The sequence below is a fragment of the Manis javanica genome, chromosome 2 (genome assembly GCF_040802235.1).
Source record: "Manis javanica isolate MJ-LG chromosome 2, MJ_LKY, whole genome shotgun sequence".
Classification (NCBI taxonomy): domain Eukaryota; kingdom Metazoa; phylum Chordata; class Mammalia; order Pholidota; family Manidae; genus Manis; species Manis javanica.
Genome location: NC_133157.1, coordinates 30,805,567 through 30,821,807, shown reverse-complemented (window position 1 = coordinate 30,821,807; position 16,241 = coordinate 30,805,567). Strand labels below are relative to the sequence as shown.

Below are 16,241 nucleotides of genomic sequence, written 5' to 3'. Positions count from 1 at the left end.
TCATTTTGACCAGAAATTCTGACTAGAAATAATATACATCTACGATAAATGAAAGCACTAGGAAAAATAGATCAGTTACTACTGATAAAAATTTCTGAGAGTGAGAATGTTTTAAAATGTGGGGTCAATGGTAAGAAAAAGATAATCAAAGCTAATCAATGAAATGTGACTTCCTCATCTTACCAATGAGGAAACTGAGGCACGAAGAGGCTGGTAGCTTGTCCAAGATGACAGTGTCAGAGGTAAGACTGGAATGCAAGGCTTTTAAATGCTCTGTGAAAGCATTTAAAGGTTTAAGCCTTTCAACAAAGTACCTGGGAAGAGAGTAGTTTGTGTATTTAGCAGCCTAAGAATAAGCTGACATACATTATAAACACAGAAAATAAATTAGGAATTCAGTGGCAATAAATGATCCAGATGCTTAAGTTTAGCCTCAAATGGATCTGTTTTCTACCTTTTGTCATCTAGACTGGGCTGAAACACAATGACATGATGACTTCTATGCTACCCAGGAGTGGTCAAGCATCCAGAATTTACCAGTCATGTTTTATAAACACTGTTGGTGGTTGGGTAAATACTGCAGGCCCACAGCGTCACTTCCATCCATGGAGACACAGATGGTCAGAGCTGACGGGGCCTTAAAAGTCTTCCAGTCTGGGGTTTACCAGCCACAGTCAGCTGACCTCCAGGGAGGACGTTTGTACTGCCTTGAACCAGTGTCCAATCCCACCTTCCTTCTTGGAAACAAAGCTTACCTCTGGCTCCCCTCCCCTCCTCATCTTCTGCTCCCTCACTCGGAGGTAGGCCGAGGGTCTGTGGTAACTGCTCCTAAGATGGAGCATTAGTCATCTTAGGGAAGACTTGGAGGAGAGCCCTTGAAAGAGAAGATGGAATCTGCTAGAACAAAGTAAATTGAGCAAAGCTCCTTGGTGTATGGTTTGAGCTGGAAGGAAGATGTTCAAAACTCAAAATCATGTGAGCAAAACTTTATTCCTTCCATGAAGAAACTCAGGCACCGAGAGTGGATGTGACTTGTCCAAAAACACAAAGTCAAGAAGTAGTAAAGTCAAGACTAGAGCGAGAGCCACACCAAATTGCAGTCAGTGCCTTTTCATGACCCTTCATCTCAGCCTCCACCATTCTCTTATAGGTAAAACAACTCTGATCTTAGTAACGTACCGGGGCCACATCAAGCACTGACTATACTACTGGTTGCACATTTCATGGGCTACATTTTGACTTGTGACATATGAGTGAGGTTGTGGATTTTTGTCTTACGTACCTATCTCTTGGTAACTAGTGTGGGGCCTGTCTTATAGAAAGTATGCATAATTTATTTGATAAAATGGGTTCTATGAATGGAACAGGTGAGACAGGTGGGGTTCTAACATGGTTATTAAATTCTCACATGACACGCCATCCTTGACTCAGGGTGATAGCCTTCTCTCCATGTCCCCTCAACCAGCCTTTTTCCACCTGCTGAAATTTTCTCAAGCCCCAATCAAAAGCTGCCTCCCGCTACCTCAGCCAAAAGGGAGCTGCCAAGCCTCTGGCGCCAGACAGCCTTGGATCTGGCTTTCACCCTGACTCAGGAGAACTGTGTGATGCAGGCAACCTCTCTGAGATTCAGCTTCACCAACTGTAAAAAAGTTAATAGTACTGGCCTCATGTGATTTTTCTGGAAGAAATAATGTAAAATTCCTAGCACATGTACCACACAGCAGCAGCTTAACTACAAATGTGAATTCTTGGTGCCTGGGAGATGCCTCCCTCCTCGGTTGTCCCGCGGCTCTCTGCCTTCTCTTCACCGGTTTACTGTGTATTACTTTACAGATACTGAGTCTTCAGGATGCTGCTGCCTTCCACTAGATCATAGGCTTTCATGAGGGCACTACTAAAGCAGAGAAATCTTGGCGTTTGCCCCACCATGACTTCCCCCAGGACCTAGAAGGATGCCTAGCACAAATGTGGCACACAGAATTTATCCTCCTAGAATTGAATAGAAGTGTATGTGTGTGGTGCTGATGGTGAGAGTGCAGCATGTACACAGGCTTTTAGGTAATTTGTTAAAAAAGTAACAGCCCTATTCTGGTGTCCTATGTATTTCTTCATCTTGTGTTTGATTTTCCCCAAAAAGCAGGCAGCCAGGTGTTTGGCAAGGACACGCTTCCATTAAAAGCAAGCATCTGAAGGGCTAACGCCCCCTCAGAGAGTGACCGAGCTGCATTTCTGCCCTGCATCCTCAGGCCCTCACAAAGAGGAAGTGGTATTTCAGGGATGGCAGATGACAACATGACACCACCCATCTCCGTCAGTGCTCATTTCGTTTCTTCAATTTCAACACAGAAATGGTAGAAAAGGTTGTTCCTTTATCACATGGGTGGCCTCTCTTTATTATGTATTATTGAAAATAGGGAAGGTTCTCTTCACCCTGCCCTTCACAACAGAGCTTCCCATTTCAGTCTTTACCTCTTGTCCCAACTTTCTGGAAGGAGTAAAGACCAGTAATTGAAACATGAGCTGTAAATTCACAGACCACATCTCTCAATATCATAATCTAAAGGAACAAAAGAACCAAAATATTTTTTAAAGCATTAGAGTATTAATACCTATGCATTCTTAAGATAATTAAAATTAACAAATGTTCATAGATTATTATTACTGGATAATACTTGTTGAGTTCTTGTTATAATCAAGTCACTGTGCTTTACATTTGATTACTTCATCCACTCCTCAACCAGCTCTATAGAAAGCAAATCAGCAGAGAGGCCAAGGAACCTGGCCAAGATCCTACAAACAGCCAACAAGAGGCAGGGCTGAAGCTGGGACCTACGCTTGCAGCCTGAAGAGGCTGCATTCACAGTCATGACCTGTACTGCCTTACCCTTCTGTACCTGGGACTGAAGCCTGAGTTAGGAATATGGAAACGAATGATACAGTGCCCACCCTGAAGAAGAAGCTAACATTTTAGAATATGTGTTTGTGTTTGTGTGTGTGTGTGTGTGTGTATAAAATCATATAATTATAATTACAGAGTGATTGGTACTGTAGTAACTCTATTTAAAAAGGGCCATCGAAGCTCCCCAGAGGCAGAACTGAGCTGTAGGTTGAGTCTGGATAGGAGAGAACTGAACACCTAATGTGTATCAGAGGTTGTTCTAGGTGCTTTCCCGTAGGTGATCTCACATCATTTTATTTAATCACATGATATTCCTGTATGCTAAGGAGGTAATACTATCCTCATTTTACAGATGTGGAAGTCAGGTCTCCTATGACAAGAGCAAACACTTTTCTAGCACTTACTCTGTACTGGGTGTTGTTCTAAGAAGTACACAGGTATTAATTCACTTAATTCTCATAATACAAGCACAAAGCCCATTTTAGAGATAAGGAACCTGAGTTCTAGGGTGTTTAAGTCATTCTTTAAAGGTCTTAGCCCCAGTAAGTGGGGCAGACAGGTAGAGAGGCTCCTGAGTCCTTGCTCTCCACCATCACATTATTGCTCCATGGGGGTGAAGTTATATGCCCCAAGTTACCACTTAGAAAGAGGCAGAGCCAGGACTTGGTCCACATCTGCCTCTCTGTAATAAAGACAAATATCTTTTTTAAAATTTATTTTAAAATATTTTATACCATAAAAAAGACTGAAAGTATAGGTTAAAGTAAAATGCCCTGAATGCCATAGTAAAGAGTGACAACTCCATAGTATGGCAAAGGAAATGCTCAAAGGATTTTGAGCAGAAAATTAAAAATTAGTATGATTCAATCTGCATTGAGGAGCAAAAACAGATCACTAGAATATAAAGAATGAATCAGAAGTGGGCGAGGCAGAAGCAATGGGCTCAATTAGGAGGATGCTGCAAAGGTCCCAGCAATGAAGGCCTGGAAGAGGACAGGGCAAGGAGAATGGAGAGTGGGGCGAGGAGGAGTCGGGAGAGTTTTTAGAGATGGCATTGGCAGGATTCACCCAGTGTGGAGGGAGAGGAGCAAGTCAAGAAAGAACCCGAAGTTTGTAGCTTGAATGATTCAGAGAATGGTGGTGCTCTTAAATGATCTGGGTAATGTCGAGGAATAAGTTTTAGACATACTAAGGTTCAGGTATCTGTAAACCCCTCTGTGAAGCTAACCAGAAGAGTCATTTCAAGAAATAAGAATTATTCAGTCTCCTGGACTCTGGCAACAACCTCCCTAAGTAGCCTTCCAGATCGAATAAACCAATCTGCTCTTTGTAAGCTGTTCAGGCCAATAAAGCAGCAACACCTATCAAGGATGCCATTCATGGACACAGCATCCCCTCAGCCACACAGCCTTCAGGTTAAGGGGGACAGGTAGTACACAGGGCACAGTTCCCAGAGCACCAGCTATCATTCCAAAACACAAGCCTTCCTTCTTAACAATTTCTCATGACTTGGGAAAATTTTAGACTATAACCAGGTTAAGTGAAAAAAGAAGCAGAGAATAAAAAATCCATATAATGTATTCTAAAAATATATAATATACATATATATCGCATACAGAAAAACATAAGAAGGAAATGTACCCAATGTTAACAGAGGTCCTTCATTAAGCAAATATTGATTGAGCACCTGTAACATGCCAGGCATTGCACTATTCATTAGGTATGGTGACAAAATGGACCTATTTGATACCCTCATACAGTTTATAGTTTGGGGACTAAGCTAAACTAAGAACATAAAGACACTTGTGAAGCGATCTGAGTACAGAATCCTTCTAGTCTTTTATAGTTGACTGAGTCTTTGCTCTCAACCATCATGTTACTGTTCTGTAGGGGTAAAGTAAGATGTCCAAAACGACCAGCCAGAAAGGAGCAGAGCTAGGACTTGAACCATGCCACTCCACACCCACATTGACACCAATTCTTTTAGGGGCTCACCATTATTAAGTGTTTCTAAACCATTCAAAGGTCTCCTAGAAACAGCTCTCTTGTGCACTCATATTTGATTGATTTATATAATATGTAAATTCTATAATTAAAATAACACATAACCAGCATTCCTGCATTTGTGAATAAACAGTGATTCTTGGTGAGCATGGACCCATCTAGAGAGGACACAAGTGTCTGGGCATGCCACAGAAGAGCCCCTGTCCCCAGCATTCAGCATGCTGTGGGCACTGGTCAGTAATTGAGAGAATACATCGATCCAGTAAGTCAATCCAATGAAAAGTGATTAAGAGAACATATATTGAGTCCTATTTCTGATCACATGACTTGAGATTGCCATAACATTAGGCAGTTAGTTAAATCATATTGAGCTCCCTGTCAGCTGACTTTCTGTATTATTATATCTGCCACTAAGTCACAATTTTGTGCTGGTTATGGACTGAATTGTGCCCCCCCCACACACACATTCATGTTGATATACTAATCCCCAGTACCTCACAGGGTGACTTTATTTGGAGATAGGGCCTTTTAAAAAGTAAAACGAGGTCATGAGAGTGAGTCTTGATCCAGTATGACTGGTGTCTTTGTAAGAAGAGATGAGGATGCAGGTAACACACACAGACCGAGGGGGAACCATGTGAGGGCACAGCAGGAAGGTGGCTGTCTGCAAGCCAAGAAAGGTCTCAGAAGAAACCAACCCTGCTGGCACCTTGATCTTGGGCTTTTAGCTTCCAGAACTGTGAGAAAATACATGTCTTCTGTTTAAGCCATTCAGTCTTCAGTGTTTTGTTACGGCGGCCTAAGGAAATGAATGCGGTGCTCATCTCAATGACTGGCCCGTGGTCAGCACTCATATATTGATGAAATAACGTATCAGCCATCCTGCATTTCTAAGGCTGATTTTTTGAGTCTTTAAAAAGGAAGTTTAATAAGCACAGGTGTGCTCTAATTATCTGCCAGCACTGAGATTTTAACATAAGAGAGGGAACCTTCTTTTTCATCTATTTCTGACTCTTGATCTTAGGGGCTGGGGAAAGGAGTTCCTGTAAATTACAATTTAAGAACATGTCAAATCATCAGAGACCAAATCCCAGCAGTGTTAGGAAAGAGCCAGGCCTCACCAGCATCAGGGAAGCCTTTAGCTCCCTTGAGCTGCGCAATGACATCTCTTGAGGCTTTGTGGAGGCCCCGGGGCACGCATAGGAGGCTGGGATGTGAAACAGCCAAGAAAATTGACAGACAGCCGAGAAAATCTCCAAGGCCTTTGATACGTGGTGCATGAGGTCATGGGAACGAAGACTGAACTTTCCCCCTCAGGACAAGAATTAAGGTTCTTGAAAACCTGACACACCACTTGGATATGCTCTTTGCAGTATGGCCTCAAACTGGAATGGCAAATTACCTAGACTGTTAGCATCAGCACAGAATTTTGAAGCCCACCTGAACTTGATGGGTACATAGCCCAGATTTCTCGTACTGAAAGAAAAGAAACTGAGCTTCCCAAAGGGAAAAGGTCTTCCCTGCTCTTGTCATTGTCACTTCTTAACCCTTTCCCATAGAAACCAAAGACAAAGTAGAACATGTCAATCTTCCATATTGTTACTTTTTAAAAAGAATTTCTTCCCCAACATCCCCAGCAAGTGGCCACTAGACCTCACTCAAACACATCTAGGGATGGGAATTCACTGTTCCCTGAGGCAGTGAGGCCATCTTTAAACAGATTCAACTGTAGGTTATTCCTTTCATTGTGCCTAAGTCTGCCTCCCCATATCTTCCACCCACTGGTTCTAATTATGCCTTCTTACATATCGTGGGGTCCATGTAACTCCTCCTCTCCATGGTGGCCTTCAGATATCTGAAGATAAAAACTTTTTTTTCATTAAGGTATTATTGATATACACGTTTATGAAGGTTTCACATGAAAAAACAATGTGGTTACTACATTTACCCATATTATTGTGTCCCCCCATACCCTATTGCAGTCACTGCCTATCAGTGTAATAAGATGCCACAGAGTCACTATTTGCCTTCTCTGTGCTGCACTGTCTTACCCATGATCTCCCCCACACCATGTGTGTCAATCCTAATACCCCTCAATCCCCTTCTCCCTCCCTCCCCACCTGCCCTCCCCAACCCCTCTCCTTTGGTAACCGCTAGTCCCTTCTTGGAGTCTGTGAGTCTGCTGCTATTCTGGTCCTTCAGTATTGCTTCATTATTATACTCCACAAATGAGGGAAATAATTGGTACTTGACTTTCTCTGCCTGGTTCATTTCATTGAGCATAATATCCTCCAGCTCCATCCATGTTGTTGCAAATGGTAGGGTTTCTATCTTTCTTTCTTATGGCTGAATAATATTCCATTGTGTATACATGTACCACCTCTTCTTTATACATTCATCTACTGATGGACACTTAGGTTGCTTCCAATTCTTGGCTATTGTAAATAGTGCTGCAATAAACTTTGGGGTGCATATGTCTTCTTGAATATGAGAAATTATATTTTTGGGGTAAATTCCTAGGAGTGGAATTCTTTAGTCAAATGGTATTTCTGTTTTTAGTGTTTTGAGAAACCTCCATATAGCTTTCCACAATGGTTGAACTAGCTTACATTCCCACCAGCAGTGTAGGAAGGTTCCCCTTTCTCTGCATTCTAGCCAGCATTTGTTGTTGTTTGTCTTTTGGATGTTGCCATCCTAACTGGTGTGAGGTGATATCTCATTGTGGTTTTTATTTGCATTTCCCTGATAATTAGTGATGTGAGCATTTTTTCATGTGCCTGTTGGCCATCTGAATTTCTTTGGAGAAGTGTCTGTTCATATCCTCCACCCATTTTTTAATGGGGTTATTTGCTTTTTGGGTGTTGAGGTGTGTGAGTTCTTTATATATTTTGGATGTTAACCCCTTGTTGGATATGTTGTTTACAAACATATTCTCCCATACTGTAGGATGCCTTTTTGTTCTGTTGATGGTGTCCCTTGCTGTACAGAAGCTTTTTAGTTTGATGTAGTCCCATGTGTTCATTTTTGCTTTTGTTTCCCTTGCTCGAGGAGATGCATTCAGGAAAATGTTGCTCACATTTGTATTCAGGAGATCTTTGCCTATGTTGTTGAAGACAAAAACTTTTAACAGTATCTCATAGGTCATGGTTTTGAGCTCTCTTCTAATCCTTGTCACTATTACCAACTTCCTCAAACCCTCATAAAGACTAGTCATTGACACATCGACAGGAATACAACATTCTAATAAATGGGTCTTGGTCCCTTGACCTGGAATGCAGTTATCTATGAATCACCCTGAATGAGTGGGAAAAACACAATAGGATTGCTTGCCAATAAAGAGAACAGCCCCTCCCAGTTTCTAGTTGTCCCATCTAAAACCCCTCCTTTCCTGAATAAGTCCTAGCCCTACTTCAAGGAGCTCTGTCTCAGGTCTTCTTGGCCTCCTCCACTGTATACTGGTCACTGCTCCTTCTGCCATCTGCCACCCTCATCCCTGTCACTTTTGCCCCCAAACCTCCAGGGGGTCTTGGACTAGAGGTATGGAAGGCCAATTGATGAAGCATAAATTATCTGCCGAACTCCTTCCAAGGGAAGCAACCCCAACCAATCATCCTGCTGTCTCTTGCTGTTCTGTTCCCAACACACTTACTACAGAAACAGAGCCAGTACTGCTACCCTTATCACAGTGAGTTGGGAAAAGACCAGGCTCATGCTGCGGATCCTATGTAAACAGGACCCACACAGATGGACTACCATTTAGGTCTCCTTACTGAGGGCATCTTAGAAAGCCCAACTGTCTTTCCAATGGGTTTCAGCCCCAGGCAAGTTTGCTATGGATTCAATGTGACCAAAGAAAATGACCATAAAGTGTTTTTGGGGTGAAAGGGTTATATCCAACTTTATCTCCAGGTGGCAGGTCAGTCATTAGAATCCCATTCACTCAGAGTGAGTCTGCATGCAGCAAGCCAGTCTCTGCCTCTGAGCCTGTCTGTCTGCACAGCCATCCTCTGGGCCTCTGTCCTTGGCGCTGCCACCACTCCAGCCTCTGCTCTGCTCTCCTGCAGACTGGCAGCCCTGCCACCATGTTGTGTCCAGAGCACCAGGTGGAGCTCTTTATATAGAGTCAACAGCCATGTATTGCCCACAGGTGTGCAGGGAGCTAGTCAGTCAGGGCCAGGTGAGAATCCTGGCCACAGGAACTCTCATTTGATCCACACCAACCCAACCAAATCTTTGCTGGGAAGCAAAATGAGCCACATCAACCAACTAGAACCTCCATGCCTCTGCAGTTCTCTTTCACTGCTTGAGACTGGCAGGGAAATGTATGCAGAAGGAACAGAAGCCTGGGTGACTGAGTGGCTGATGAAGGGACATTCCCATATTCCCTTTTAATAAACCTGCATGTCTAATATGAAAACTCAGTAGTGGAAGGTTGGTCTGTCTGTTCCTGCTTTCCCCCCCCTAAAGTTGAAGGGCAAGATGTTTACATAATGGGTTTTCTTTATTCTCATTGCTCTAGAATCCTTCCTCCTTATTCAGAATATTTTTAACAGGGATTTGATTTTACCTTGCCTGGTAAATGAAACCTATATAGACTGGAATTTTTCATGTTAGACCCTGGATATTGGGAGGATATGAAAGGATTTAAAATTCTTTGGAGCTCAGGAAAGTCTGATCAGTGATGTCTAAGAAACCAAATGACTTTATTGGGGGGGTTCTTCAAGGAAGGAGATACTCCCCCAATAATGCCATGGGCACAGAGTGTCGTTCATTTTGGGATGTGACATGAAGGGTTAAACCTAGAAAGTGGCAAGAAAAGAATAGGCCCCAGCTCATCTTAAACTCCAGAAGCTTCAACCTTGCCAGAAATAAATAGCTTGCTTTTCATTTCTATACATAAGATTCATGTGAGATGCATTCAGAGATCAAGTTTAGACAAAAGAATCCAAATGAATTCAACAAATTAATTCAGCAACTGCTCAAGTTGTTGAAGATCTCACCAGAGATTAAAGATAAACAGAGCATACATAATTCTTGCTTTCAAGGAGTTTATAATCAAATTATCTTTCTTGTTCCTTCACTTGATTTTGTAAGAAATCTTTACAAACTGTAGTGTTGACGAAGTAAACCAATCATACCCTGTCTTGACAATGGGTTTCAGCCCCCAGCAAGTTCGCTATGGATTCAGTGGGACCAAAGAAATGACAGTAGAACGTTTCTTTGGGGTGAAAGGGTTTATTACCCGGCTTATTCCCCAGTCAGTAAATCGAGCACTGGTGTCTCTGCCTCCACCCAGAGCACTGGGCCGAGCTCTCTATAAAGCACAATAATAGCTTATTGCCTAAAGGTGCGGTTGCCTAGCAACAGGCCAGTTACATCATCAGGTGGTTTAAGTTCAGTGAGGATCCTGGAGATAGGAACCCCAACTTACCCACATGCTCTAAATTTCTTGCTATGGACTAAATGTTTGTGTCCCTTCAAAATTCGTATATCGAAATTCAAGCCCCCAGTGGGATAGTATTTGAGATGGGACCTTCGGTAGATAATCAGGTCATGAGGGTGGAGCCCTCATGATGGGTTAGTGTCTTTAAAAGAAGAGACATGCTTCTTCTCCTCTGTTCTCCAACATGTTCTCAACAACATCTTTCTTTGTTCTCCAACAAAAAGATGGCATCTGCAAACCAGACAGCAGCCCATCACCAAGCACTAAATGGGCTGACCCCTTCATCTTGAACTTCTCAGCCCCTTCAACTCAGAAATAAATTCTGTTGTTTAAGCTACCCAGCCGAGAGTATTTTTGTTACAGCAGCTTGAGTAAGACACATCTACACGTGCATAGCCACGGGCACAAACCACTGGGGAGGGAATGGTATAAAAATGATATATAAAATGTGCACTCTGTCCAGATGAGCTCAAAAATCTAGTTGGGAGAATAAGATACACATGTGAAACCATTGGCCAATGGAGCAGTTTAAAATAAAGTGCTAGATTGAATGGTACAGATGGTTAATAACTAGAAAAATGTTTCATAAAATGTTAAGTATATGGTCTTGGCAACAAATTTTGAAGAAGTTTAAAGAAAGATCAATATAGAGTAGAGACATCAGAAAAGACTTTATCAAGCAAGTGCCAGTGTTGAGTCCTAAAGGACAGGCAGGAGTGGGTGGGCGTTCCGGGCAGGAGGAAAGGCACGGACGCAAGAGAAGACCCTGACAGTCGCTGGGTAGGGATAACGGAGAACCAATTAAATAACCATAAATTGTGAATGTTATAAAACAAAGCCGAACAATTCAGATCACACCTAACAAACAAAATTATAATAGAAATACCATGTCTGCTCCCCAAACACATGCACATTCTAACACATTCTTGGAAAGAGTGCTGTAACATTGATTTATATCTGACAGTCCAAGTAAAAAATGAAAGAGCTGCCAAATCTGCCTATATAAATTCCAGTGATTTCACATGGTTTCATCCTATGAACTGAAGACAGAAAAAGAGATTTAAGCCTTTGAGACAGCAGACAATAAAATGGTACCCTAGTGAAGCTTCTCAGAGGAGCCACTGGAATCATATTTATCATGTCTAAGACTGACATTAATTCAAATGGGCAGATGCTCTTCAGCATTCAGATACACAATATTAAATAACTCTAACAGGTGAATTTATACAGTTATTCAGGGGTGCACTGAGCTATACAGAGGGACTGCATAACTGCAGTATTATACAGAATCAAACACTCTCCAGGAACCATGTTAAGCTTCTTCTGTCAACAGCCAGATGACTGACAAGACCGTCCTCCAAAATCTTCCCATATAAAAATGTTTCTCTTTTGCTTTGCGGTGTCAAACCTTTCAGCTGCAAAAATGCCTGGAACAACTGATCAGAACCAAAACTACTACCTAAATAACAGAAATGATGGGCCATGCCTGTAGATAATCCTTGAAGAGGAGGGATCCTCTGGCTTGGTGAGTTACAAATCCAAATCCCTAGCTGTCAGCTGAAATTATTGCTGCTGCTTCCCTGCCCCTCTAAAGAATGCCTGCCGTGCTCGCTTCGGCAGCACATATACTAAAATTGGAACGATACAGAGAAGATTAGCATGGCCCCTGCGCAAGGATGACACGCAAATTCATGAAGCGTTCCATATTTAAAAAAAAAAAAGAATGCCTGCCACCTGACCTCATTAGAGAGCCCCAGTTAATAGGTAACAAGCTACTGCTCTGATCAAAAGGCCAGACAAGAGGTAAGAATCCTGGACATAGGGATCTCTGGGGCAGAGGCAGAAATCTGCATTTCTAGCCAGTATCCCCAAGTATTAGTTCCCTAATTTGCCTGACCATCAGAACCACCTGAGAGCAGTCTCAAAGTGTGGATTCTCAAAACATACCCCAGATCTCCTGAACAAAATCTCCCAACAGTTTGTAAATTGTGACTGAAGTCAGGGATCATTACACTGTTTAGAATTGTCTACATAGAGATGAAAGTGAGAGATTCCAGTTGGTATAGGTGTCACTTCTCTCTGTTTGCTTCCTTTTACAAGAAAAGGAGAGTTAGGTAACCCATTATGTTTCCATTCCTGCCTTGGATGTCAGGAAACTGAAAGCTGATAGTAACTCTTCCTGGCTTAGATTTCTAGGTATAATTGTTGGCCTTTCTATTATTAGGTCTTTTAAGTATTCTTTTAAAATGAATTAAGTCACCTCAAAGTAGTCAGAGCATAAATCAGAAATTAGTGCAATATAAACAATTCCAATTCAAGCTTTACCTTAAGTTTCAGAAAGTCACCATCTCTAGGCAGCTTATAAACGTGGGTGAATCTTGCATCTAACAGCTTCACCAATAACGGAGCTCCCATCAACCTCCCTCATTGGACAAATGATGAAGAGTGAAGGACCCAGAAGAACTGCTCTGCTTGACAGAGTGGAGGTAGCAAGGCCATGTTCAGTTTCTCCAGAAGTTCAGGTGTTACCTCTCAACCCACTTAATCTGCTAAGGAAAGCCAGCTGTGCTGTAGTGAAAACAAGGTAGGAACCTACTGCCAGAGACCTGTGTTCAAACCCCAGCTCTGTATGGTATTCCATAAGCCATTACCTCGAAGGTCTAGCTTCCTCATTTGTGAAATGGGGGTAAAACCTTGACCTTGCCTGTCTCTTGGGGTTGTTGTGAAAGTTCTTGGTAAAATGAAATATTGTACAAGATGCAAATGATCTAACTAGTGGAAATAGCTCAGAAATGGTAAATATACTCAAATGTGATTACCAGCCCTGCATCGAAGAGGGCTTTGCTATTCCCTGGAAAAGGCAGTGGTTTTAAAAAGCAGTCTAGAGTATTCTAATGTGCTCCTCAAACAGATGAAACTGTGCAAGGAACAGTGGGTAGGGTGAGGCACCCAGCTGGGAGGATGGCCTTTGAGGGTCTGGGTGTCTGAGGTTTACACTGACATTGCACTAATCAGGTAGCACTTGGAGCACTGTATTCTCTCCTTGACAGGTCAGGTAGGAGAGCTTCACCACCTACAGTGTGTCTGAAAGAAACCAACCAGAGTATAAGGGGCCTGGAAACCATGGCCCACAAAAAATAGCTAAAGGAACTTGGCACATACAGACTGGAGCAGACTCAGGGGCATGGTCCTGTCTTCAGATACATAGAGTGACATAGGATTGTCATGAGAAAGAGGGGACAGTTTCTTTCAGTGTGCATTCCCTAAAGTGTGTAAGCTGCTGGAGATGAGATGGAGTTGCTTCCACTCAGCAGAAGACAAATTTTAGAACAGAGTACATTAACAAGTGAAATTGTGAGCTCCTACAACATCGATTTTCAGATGTTTCAGAAGGGATTCTTGCCCTTGGGAAGGGCAATAGAAGAGAGAAGTTGCAACAGATAATCTTTGAAATGTTCTGACCATAAAAAATGCTCTAAACCAGTCCCTTCATCACTGGCAGACACAAAGTTTCTCATTCTTGGAGAGAAACTAGAATCTAAAGAACTTGAACTTGGCTTCAGGTAGTAGAAGTAGGGAGCTATCACCAAGAAAGCCTTGACTTCGGGACTCAAAGGACTGAAATCGGCGCTCTTCAACATCTCCTACCTTTACTACTGCACTCTGATTGCTGTGCTGGGCTTCTCAGATCAGAGCCTCATGCGGTGCCGTCCCCCAACCCTGCCTCTCTTGGCGCCAAGCCAGAAAGCCACTGCTGCCATTTGTGTTTTCATTTAGTAAATAAAGATCAGAAATGGCTGCTGCTTTAATAGATTGAAAACTCTGGTCGGTCTGCAAATAAATATCTTGGGGGAATTAGAGAAGATTTGGAGAACAACAGTCAATCTCAATATAATTAAAAATAAGCTCTCACCTGCTACTAATTTCCTTTTTGTTTCTTTGCTAACAGAAATCTTTGTTTGAACAAAGAGGTAAAAGGCACAGTTAGAAGCTGTTTACATAGTGCAAACGAGAGTGCTAATTGTAGGGAGCCTGCATGTTAATGAGAAAGAGGTTATCAGTGTGAAATTCTGAGTGCAATAAATTGCAGGTCATATTTCAGGAAACATTCATTTTCTAATGATTTCTTTTCACCTCCAACAGTGGTGCCAAATCAAGGTGCAGTATGTTGTAATGAAATGGGAATTGGACTGGCAGCTGGGAGATCTGGGTGTGGTCCATAGCTAGCTGTGTGCTCTTGAATAACCTGCATTCCCTCTCTGAGTTTCAGGAAACATCTGTGGAAATTTGACATCTCTAAGTTTCCTTTCAGCTCTGAGTATCATGGTAGAAGAGGCACCAGGAAGGTAGCCAGTGCTTCTACTGAGAAGTTTCTTTCTTGGGATAACCTTTGTTGTTCTGAAACCAGCCTACAAAACACACTTGGGGAAAGGGCCTGGCTTCCTGGCTCCAAGGTTTTCCCTTACCCTGGCTACTAGGGTTCTTCCCAGCTGTTTTTGAGGAACTCACTGAAGATCCCTGCAAGAAAGCCTCCCGGCATCACCAATACTCATGCCTCCCAGCCACTCCCTTGGACCCACTCAGCAGCTCTAAAGAGGCTCTAGGCCCTCTGACTTCCCGTGACACATTCCTTTGACAAATAATCATTGAGCACCCACTGTGGACAAGGCACCATGCTAAACACTAGGAGCGCAGAATTCTACAAGACAAATACAGGCCATACACACAAGGAACTGACTATCTAATGGGAAAGATATCTAATTGGAAAGACCTCAGACAATTATCCAAATAACAATGTGGTAAGTGGCAAAAATAAGGGGTGCCATGACAGGGGGAACTCACTTATCCTGGAGGGTCAAGAAAGGCCAGCCTGGGTGATGTTCATACTAAGGTCTAAAGTAGAAGTAAGCTGGTCATTGGGAGAGGAGGGCCCAAATTAAGTAAACTAAGTACACAAAACCCTGGCATAGCAGCAGCCCAGCACATCCGAGGACCAGGAAGGTCAGTGTGACCGGAGGACTTTGAATAAGCAGAGAATGGACAAATAGGGACTGGAGGGACAGGCAGGACCAGCTTATGCAGCACTCTGTAGGCCCTGTTAGGACTTTTGGACTCTGCCTCTAATCAGAAGTCATTAACAGATTTTAAATGGGGAAGAGATGTGATCAGGCAAGAGGGACTGTATCAATATCTCTCAACTGCTATGCCTAAATTCAGGTTTCTAAGGGCTCGAAGAGCCCTGATGCCCTTTTCCATTCCCTCCCAGGTCCACAGAACTACACCAAGCCCCGAGAGCAAAGGATATCCCAGTGTTACGGAAACAGAATGTTCCAACTGTTTCAAGAAAAATGAACCTGCAGATAATACCTTCATAGCAATCCTCCCTATAGGAAGGGATTTCAGCAGGGATTTTAGGGAACCCTCCACCCTCCCTCCAGCTCTCTTCCCTCAGGTGTACCACGTAACTGGAGAGGTAAGCAGGAAGGATCCTACTACAAAGGGAATAGCAAGGCCAGAAGTGATAAGCAGGGAACTCTAAAGGCTATGGCTCAAGATGGAGAGGAGACACAGGAGGGCGCCGTCTGTGGGCTCTGGCCATGGCAGGAGGTGGGGCATAGGCAGCCAGCTCCCTGAGCACTGTGGGGGCTGCTAGAGGCTGAGGCTGAGGGAGACAGACTAACAGCCTTCACAGTGTTTCTTACAGGGTGATCTACAGACCATAGGTTTTCTAATCAAATATGGTGTGGTGACCAATGTAGATCCCTCAGCCCTGGAATTACTCAGGCCCCATAATTAATTAGCATGGGGATGGCATGTCAGCACACAGGCCCTAAAGTCAGACTAACTAGTTTCAAACCCTAATTCCACACCCTTCCTAGCCATGTGGACTCAGGC

At 43.0% G+C, this 16,241-nt stretch overlaps 1 protein-coding gene and 1 non-coding gene across 2 annotated transcripts in view; one reads left to right on the top strand and one right to left on the bottom strand.

Moving 5' to 3' along the window:
• The window catches only part of LOC108399479 (uncharacterized), a 299,067-nt gene that overhangs the window by 39,784 nt on the left and 243,042 nt on the right, over window positions 1-16,241 (bottom strand). The window lies entirely within an intron of this gene.
• LOC118970187 (U6 spliceosomal RNA) lies at window positions 11,951-12,057 on the top strand. Its single transcript, XR_005057977.1, has one exon. It is a non-coding gene; the product is annotated as a U6 spliceosomal RNA (small nuclear RNA).